The sequence below is a fragment of the Diceros bicornis genome, chromosome X (genome assembly GCF_020826845.1).
Source record: "Diceros bicornis minor isolate mBicDic1 chromosome X, mDicBic1.mat.cur, whole genome shotgun sequence".
Taxonomy (NCBI): domain Eukaryota; kingdom Metazoa; phylum Chordata; class Mammalia; order Perissodactyla; family Rhinocerotidae; genus Diceros; species Diceros bicornis.
The window spans coordinates 62,124,101-62,133,947 of NC_080781.1; the positions used below are offsets into that span (position 1 = coordinate 62,124,101).

Below are 9,847 nucleotides of genomic sequence, written 5' to 3' on the forward strand. Positions count from 1 at the left end.
GGGAGAAAGAGAGAGAGCAAGCTCCCTGGTGTCTTCTTATAAGGGCACTAATTCAATCATGAGGACCCCACCCTCATGACCTCATCTAAACCTAATTACTTCCCAAAGACCCCACCTCCAAATAATATCACTTTGGGACTTAGGGCTTCAACATATGAATTTGGGGGTGGGCACAAACATTCAGTCATAACAGAGAACATGAGTATTTTATAAGCCAATCATTAAGTTAATTAATTAAATAAGTATATATGGGCCAGCTGGGCTACCCCATGACCGCCAACTGCCCCCATCCATACAGACATACTGGTAGCTGCAGAGCCAGTGCCTGGGCTAAAACCAGAGGCTTGTTTTCTAAAGATATTGAACTTTCTAAATAGAGCCAGGGTTTCTATTGTGGCAACTGGAACATGAGAATAAAGACTTCCTTTTTTTTTTAGAACTTAAACTCTTTTTTTTTTTTGTGAGGAAGATCAGCCCTGAGCTAACATCCATGCTAATCCTCCTCTTTTTGCTGAGGAAGACCAGCTCTGAGCTAACATCTATTGCCAATCCTCCTCCTTTTTTTCCCCAAAGTCCCAGTAGATAGTTGTATGTCATAGTTGTACATCCTTCTAGTTGCTGTATGTGGGACGTGGCCTCAGCATGGCCGGAGAAGCGGTGCGTCGGTGTGCGCCCAGGATCCGAACCCCGGCAACCAGTAGTGGAGCATGTGCACTTAACCGCTAAGCCACGGGGTGGCCCAAAGACTTCCTTATGATGGCAGCTGGGAGGACCTTAGTGTGCTTGCTTGCTCCTTACCTGCAAAAGGTGAAACCTGCTAGGCAACACACCTCACACATATACATAGGTCTTAGATTTCCCTCCCATTCAAGTCAGAGGCCTGTGGAGGATTATATACCTGCCAATCTCTGCTCCTTATATTAATTACCTTAGACCTTCAGTCAGAAATATAAATGGATACCAAGGATTACCTGATATTTAACAGAAACAAACAGCACAAAATAGAAGTTCACAAATGAGAAAACAGAACAAATGGAAGGAGAGAGAGAGAATGAGAATGAGAATTCAAGGAACATAACCTTTATAAACTTCTAATTTGTAGACTCAGAGATTCAGGAATATACTAAATTGACGAAGCAAGAACAAGTTTCCACAACCAAAGAGCAATCATGGATGAGAAAAACTTCTTGGAAATTAAAAAGATAATTACATAAACAAACATTTATAATTTTTTATTATAAATTTATAATAAAAGTCAAGAAGCATAGAGTAAAAACACAAAAAGTTAAAAAATAAGAGAAAAAATTGAGACATGGAGAATCAATCCAGTAGCTTCAACTTTAATAGTGATTCCTAAAAAGGAAGACAGATAAAATGGAGGTGACGCAATAATTTCTTTTTTTTTCACATTTTCTTTCCTTTTATTGAAAAAAAATTTAGAAAATGGCGGTTAATCAAGGGCACAAAAAATCAACAGGGATATACTAGTGGAAAACATAGACAACATAAAATTAAAAATGTCATTGGCTTCTTTAATTGGTTAATAGCACAAAATGTAGCAGGCAGAAGGTCTGTTTTAAACAAATTAAAAAGCTGTGTTTTTTTCCAGTTCTCGCCAAGTCAGATTTATACACACCCACAAAAATTGTGTGGAAAGCTGTTGTACATAAGAAGTTGTATCCCGAATAAAGAGAAACAGCTGTTGAAACAGGAATTAACACAAACAAGTCAGCAACAGGTTAACAATTTTAAAAACTGAGTCTTCAAATGCTGCCTGGCATGAAGCTATACTATATAAAGTACTGCTAGGTATGAAGGAGGAAGTCTGTACCGCTTTTAGCAGAAATGTTTTTCCAGAAAAGCAAATCAAAACAATGCAATCAACAGACCAAGGAGGCTACAGCTAGATATCAGAGCTACAACTTCTCATATCTGAGCTAGAATATCCTATTTATCCAGATTGGACTAAAATTTCAAGACAAAACAGGGACATTTTGAACATTTCTTTCTTTATCCATCTTAAGTTCTCTGTTTCTTTTCCCCTCATGCAGTAATTCTGCATGATCCTGCAGAAAGGTGGCTGCTTTTAAAATTGTCTATTTTATTTTTCTTTCTGTGGCGAGACTGTCATGGGGCCTGGATATTTCAGGTTCGTATGCATCCATGACCAGTGTCCCGCTGTGGTCAAAAAACTTAGCAATTGATTGGTGAACTCGGCTTCCCGCTGCTGTTTTGTTCTCCCACTGATGAAGGTCAGCTTCAGAGTGTATTTGTCATCCAACCTTTTCAAACTGGAGGACAGCTGCCAAATATCATCAGGATCCATTCCTGTAGGATCTTTCCTGTGGGCCACGAGAAAGACGCTCTTCTCCTTATATGAGGTATAAATGGTCAGAATACCCATCATCACAAAATAGGATATGATGCACAAAGCCAAAGCAGGCTTGGACTCTGGAAAGGAGTGCATGTTATCCCAAATCAAAGCCACTATGGCAAAGAAACAGGAGATGATACAGATGGTGAGGTGACCGTCAATGAGACCAAAATTCTCCACATACTTGTACTTTTCCAGAAGTACCTTTTTGGCAGAATCATCCAAAGAAGTTTTCACAGCTGATCCATCCCATTTGTCAATTTTCACAGTCTTATCATCAATCTTCCACTTATCCAACAACCTGCTGTGGCTACTACTTATCCCGCAGCTGGAGCCACCACCAGCCCCACTACTGCCTTCGCCACCTCAGTTCTCCCACCCTGTGCAGCCACTGCCGCCATCTTGTCTGCCTCTGCATCTCTGCGATAACTTCTAAAAAGAAAAGAATTTATCAGAAATGAAGAAAGATATGAATATTTAAATAGAAAGATATTGCCAATTTAGAATAAGTTGAATGAATAAAAGATCAACACTTATCCCAGAAAAAAAAACTACAAGCCTAGATGTTTTTGAATTCTATCAAATATTTCAGAAAAAACATCAATCTTACACAAACTCTTTCAGAAAATAGGGAAGGTGGGAACACTTCTCAAGTCGTCTTAGGAGGCCTGCATGACCCTAGTATCAAAACCAGACAAAAGTATTGCAAGAAAATTAGATGTCAATCTCACTCATGATCATAAATGCAAAAATACTTTAAGTATTAGCAAATCAAATTCAGCAATATATCAAAAGGATTTACATTGTGACCAAGTAGAGTTTATCACAGGAATACTACGTTGGCTGAACGTTAGAAAATCAACAAATTTTATTCACCATATTAGCAGAATAAAGCAGAAAAAGCACATGCTCATTTCAATAAATGCAGAAAAGAATTTTACAAAATTCATCATCCATATATGATAAAAATCTCTGGCAAACTATCAGTAGAAGGGAACTTCCTCAAGCTGATAAAGGGCATCTATGAGAAATCTATGGTGAACCCTGACAGTAGTGAAAACAAAACACTTAATAGCAAAAACAAAATTAGTGAATGATTCCCCCCAGTATTGGGAACAAAGCAACAATGCCCACTCTTCCACTACCTTTAAACATTTTACTAGAGATCCTAGATAGTGCAATGGGGCAGAAAAAATAAAGAGAATGAAGATTAGAAAGAGAGAAGTTAAACTGTTTCTATTTGCACATTATGTAATTATTTCCATAGAAAATCCTAAGGAATCTACAAAAGAACTACTAGCACTATTAAATGAATTTAGCAAGTTTGGAGAATACAAGGTACAAACATCAAATGTACTTTTATATACTAGTTGTATAAAATTTGAAAATTAAATACAAAACCATTTAATTTACAATAGTATCAAAAACATAAAATCCTTAGGAATAAATTTAACAAGAGACATACAAGACCTCTACACCTAAAACTACAAAATATGGCTAAGAAAACTTAAAGAAGACCTAAATAAATGGAGACATATACCATGTTTATGGATTGGAAGACTCAATATTGTTAAGATATTGGTTCTCCCCAAACTGATCTCCCTATCCATGTTAAAGAACTTAGAGAGCTTGTTCAGGAGGTAACACAAAGGTTGTGGCCAAATTTGATAAGGAGATTAGTGTGCACCACCATCTCAGTGGAAGCCAGGTGCTATTCATCAATCGCCATATGATTAATCAGCCATATAAACAAAAGTCAGGACCTATTGCCCAAGACAATAGTAAAATGACCCCCAAAGGCATTTCAGAGGTCATTCAGGCTGTCGTTACCATCATAGGCCCATAGTGAAAGGGCCTGGGAGGCAGAATAATTTCAAGACTCTCCACCCCACATTCCTGTGCTGAGATCTGCTGCCCATTTGGAAGGTATAGGTAGCATACCTTGGCTGCTTAGGTGCAGCACCATCTCTGCCAGTGCACAGAGTGCATGAGCCATAGGAGCGTGGCTACCTCCACCTAGATTTTGAAGGATGGAGTGGCCTGGAGCCACGGGTGCATGACCCAATCAGAGGGTTGTTGCAGACAGCCCCCACTAAGGCAATGCCTAATGGAGCTATGGGGCCAGGCCATATCTGCAACTGCAGACTGGTGGGGCCACCTGTGTGTGTGATTCCAGCTTGGGAGAGTGGCAGGCATGTGACTCCAAACCATGAGATTTGTGGAGTGAGCTGTGACCAGCAAAGCTGTGGGTGCAGCACTGCCCAAAGCTGTGGGGGCGGGACCACTACCTCAACGTATCCAGAAGGCACCTCTGCCCCAATGGGCCTTAAGGTTTTGGAATTGCTTTGGACCTGTTTCCCCTTTCTTCTTTCCTGTGTCTCCCTTTTAGAATAGAAATGTCTATCCTATGCCCATCTCACCATTATATTTTGAAAGCACATAACTCGTTTGATTTCACACCTTCACAGATGGAGAGGAATTTCCCTCAGAATGAATTTTACCTTGAGTCTCACCCGTATCTCGTTAGATGAATCTTTGGATTTAGACTTTTGAGTTGATGACGTGTGAGAGGGACATGAATTTGGGGGTGAGGGAGCCAGGGGCAGAATGCCATGGACTGAAAGTGTCTTCCCAAAATCCATATGTTGAAATTCTAATAGCCAATGTGATGGTATTAAGAGGTTGGGTCTTGGGAAGTGCTTAGGTTGTGAGGGTGGAACCCTCAGGAATAGGATTATTGCCGTTATAAAAGAGGCCTGAGAGAGCTCCCTTGCCCCCTTCCACCATGTGAGTATACAAGAAGTCTATGACCCAGAAAAAGCTCTCACCCCACCATGTTGGCACCCTGCTCTTGGACTTCCAGTCTCCAGAACTGTGAGAAATAAGTTTTTATTGTTTATAAGCCACCCATCCTATGGTGTTTTGTTATAGCAGCCCAAATGGACTAAGATGCAACTCAAAATGGATTAAAGACTGAAACGTAAGTCCTAAAACTGTAAAATCCTGAAACAAAGGGGAAAACCTTCATAGTATTGATCTTAGCAATGATTTCTTGGATATGACAGCAAAAGCACAGGCAACAAAAGTAAAAATAGACATGTGTTACTACGTCGAACTAAAAAGCCTCTGCACAGCAAAGGAAACAATCAACAGAGTGGTAACCTATGGAGTGGGAGGAAATATTTGCAAACCGTATATCTGATAAGGAGTTAGTACCTAAGATGTATAAAGGACTCCTACAATTAAATAGCAACAAAAACCAAATAAGCCAATTAAAAAATGGGCAAGGGACTTGAGTAGACATTTCTCCAAAGAAGACATAAAAATGGCCAATAAGTATATGAAAAAATGTTCACTATCACTAATCATCAGGGAAATGCAAATTAAAACCACAATGAGATATCATCTCACACCTATTAGGATGGGCATTATCAAAAAACAAAAAATAATGAGTGTGGGTGAAGAGGTGGAGAAGTTGGTTGGTGGGAATGAAAATGGTGCCACTGCTATGGGAAAAAATATGCAGTTCCTCAAAAAAATTAAAAATAGAACTACCATATGATTTAGCAATCCAACTTCTGGGTATACATCCAAAAGAAATGAAAACAAGATCTCATAGAGATATTTGTTCTCCCATGTTCATTGCAGCATTATTCACAATAGCTGAGAGATGGAAACAGTCTAAATGTTCATTCACAGATGAATGGGGAAACAAAATGTGGTATATAAATGCAATAGAATATTGTAAAAGCTAAAATTTGTGTGGAATAGCAAAGGATCTCAAATAGACATTCTTGAAATAGGAGAACAAAGTTGGGGGACTCAGACTTGCCAGTTTCAACACTTACTACACAGTTACAGTAATCAAAACAGTGTGGTACTGGAAGAAGGAAAGATATATAGACCAATGGAACTGAACTGAGAGTCCAGAAATAAACTATACATTTATTTATAGTTGTATTAGTTTGCCATGTCAAAAGTGCCATGACAAAGTACCACAGACTGGATGGCATAAACAACCAAACTTTATTTTCTCATGATTGTGGATGCTAGAAGTCTGAGATCAAGGTGTTGGCAGGGTTGATTTCTTCTGAGGCTGCTCTTCTTGGCTTGTAGATGGACATCTCCCTGTATATCACTTGGTCTACCCTTTGTGTATGTCTGTATCCAAATATCTTCTCATAAAGACACTGGTCATATTGGATTAAGGCCCACCTTAAGACCTCATTTTAACTTAATTACCTCTTTAAAGACCCTATCTCCAAATACAGTCACATTCTGAGGTACTGGGGGTTAGGACTTTAATGTATGAATTTTGATTTTTTATGAGTGCCAAGATCATTCAATGGGAAAGAATAGTATTTTCAACAAACGATGCTGACACAAATGGACCATTCACATGTAATAGAAGGAATTTGTACCCCTACTTCACACCATATGCAAAATTTAACTCATAATGGATCAAAGACATAAGTGTAAGAGCTAAAACTATAAAGCTCTTAAAACATAGGTGCAAATCTGAGTGACTTTGAGTTAGGCAACAGTTTCTTAGATATGCCACCAAAAGTAAAAGTAATCCAAGAAAAAATAGATAAATTAGACTTCATAAAAATTAAAACCTTTTGTGTGTCAAAGCACACTATTAAGAAAGTAAAAAGACAGTCAACAGAATGGGAGAAAATATTTACAAATGATATATCTGGTAAAGATCAAGTGACCAGAATATATAAAGAACACTTACAATTCTACAACAAAAAGACAAAGAACCAAACATAAAAATGGGTAAAGGATTTGAATAGACATTTCTCCAAAGATGATACACAAGTGGCCAATAAGCACATGAAAAAGGCTCAATATCGTTAATCATTAGACAAATGCAGATAAAAACCACATTGAGGTACCACTTCACATCCATTAGGATAGCTATAATCTAAAAGATAGACAATAACAAGTGTTATTGAGGATGTTGAGAAATTGGAGCCCTCATACATTGCTGATGGGAATGTAAAATAATGCAGTTACTATGTACAACAATTTGGCAGTTCCTCAAAAATTAAACATAGAATTACCCTATGACCTGACAACTCCACTTCTAGGCATATATGAAGAGAATTTAAAACATATGTTCAAGCAAAATAATTACACAAATGTTCACAGCAGAAATATTTATAACAGCAAAAAGTAAAATTATACAATTGCACCAAAAAGAATAAAATATCTAGGAATAAATTTAACCAAGGAGGTGGAAGTCCTGTACACTGAAAACTATAAGACATCGAGGAAAGAAATTGAAGACACAATAAATGGAAAGATATTTTGTGCTCATGGAGTGGAAGAAATAATATTGTTAAAATGTCCATACTATCCAAAGCAATCTACAGATTCAATGCAATCCCTATCAAAATTCCAATGGCATTTTTCACAGAAATAGAAAAAAAAAAAACCTAAAATTTGTATGGAACCATGAAGGACCCTCAATAGCCAAAGCAATCCTGAGAAAGAAGAACAGAGCTGGAGGCATCACACTTCCTGATTTCAAACTATATTATAAAGCTATAGTAATCAAAACAGTATGGTATTGGCATAAGAACAGACACACAAATCAATGGAATGGAATAGACAGTCCAGAAATAAATCCACACGTATGTGGTCAATTAATTTACAACAAAGCAGTCAAGAATATACAATGGAGAAAGGATAGTCTCTTAAATAAATGGTGTTGGAAAAACTGGACAGCCACATGCAAAAGAATGAAACGGGACCACTATCTTACACCATACACAAAAGTCAAAACTCAAAATGGATTAGATTTGAACATAAGACCTGAAACCATAAAACTCTTAGAAGAAAATATAGGTGGTAAGCTCCTCAACATTGATCTTGGCAATGATTTTTTGGATATGACACCCAAAGCAAAGGCAACAGAAGCAAAAATAAACAAGTGAGACTACACCAAACTAAAAAGCTTCTGCAGAGCAAAGGAAACCATCAAGAAAATAAAAAGCCAACCTATCAAATGGGAGAAAATATTTACAAACCATTCATCTGACAAGGGGTTAATATCCAACATATATAAAGAACTCGTACAACTCAATAGCAAAGCTAATAACCCGATTAAAAAATGGCATAGAAACTGAATACACAGTTTTCCAAAGAAGACATACAAATGGTCAACAGGTTCTTGAAAAGGTGCTGAACATCACTAATCATCAAGAAAATGCAAATCAAAACCACAATGAGATATCACTTCACATCTGTTAGAATGGCTATTATCAAAAAGACAAGAGATAAGTTTTGGGGAAGATGTGGAGAAAACAGAACCCTTATGCACTGTTGGTGGGAATGTAAATTTATGGAGCCACTATGGAAAACAGTATGGAGATTCTTCAGAAAATTAAAAATAGAACTACAATATGATCCAGCAATTCCATTTCTGGGTATTTATTCAAAGGAAATGAAAACACTAACTCAGAAAGATATAAGCACCCCCATGTTCATTGCAGCATTATTCACAATAGCCAAGACATGGAAGCAATGTAAGTATCCATTGATGGATGAGTGGATAAAGAAGATGTGAAATACATATCTATCTATCTATCTATCTATCTATCTATCTATCTATCTAATTATCTATCTATCATCTATCTATCTATTAGAATATTATTCAGCCATAAGAATGAAATCTTGCCATTTGCAACAACATGGATGGATCTTGAGGGCAATATGCCAAGTGAAATATGTCAGACGGAAAGACAAGTACTGTATGATCTCACATATGTGGAGTCTAAACAAACAAACAAAAAAACTGAACTCATAGAAACAGAGAACAGATTGGTGGTTGTGGAGGCAGGTGGGAGAAATGGGTGAAGGTGGTCAAAAAGTACAAACTTGCAGTTATAAAATAAGTCCTGAGGATGTAATATACAGCATGGTGGCTATAATTTAAAAAAAAGGTAGAAACAATCCAAATGTCTGTAAACTGATGAATGGAGAAACAAAATGTATTATATACACATAATGTAATATTATTCAGCCGTAAAAAGAAATGAAGTATTGTATATGTTACAACATAAATGAATCTTGAAAACATTATGCTAAGTGAAAGAAGCCAGGCAAAAGGCCACATATTGTATGATTTCATTCATATGAAATATCTAGAATAGGCAAATCCATAGAGACAGAAAGTAGATTAGTGGTTTCCAGGGGATGAGGGAGGAGGAATTGGGACTAGCTGACAGTAGGTATGGGGATTCTTTTTAGGGTGATAGAAATGTTCTGGGATAATATGGTGGTGATGGTGGTTGCACATAATAAATATACTAAAAATCACTGAAGTAAAAACTTTAAAATTGTGAATTTTATGTTATGTCAATTATATCTCAGTTTAGAAAACACAATGAGATACCTTTACACAACCACCAGAATGGTTAATATTAAAAACACTACAACGTCAAATCTTATGAAGGATGTGGA

The 9,847-nt window shown here is 37.1% G+C and overlaps 1 pseudogene; it reads right to left on the reverse strand.

Moving 5' to 3' along the window:
- Nucleotides 1-2,096: 2,096 nt before the first annotated feature.
- On the reverse strand, nt 2,097-2,775 carry LOC131400508 (signal peptidase complex subunit 2-like; annotated as a pseudogene).
- Nucleotides 2,776-9,847: the final 7,072 nt, after the last annotated feature.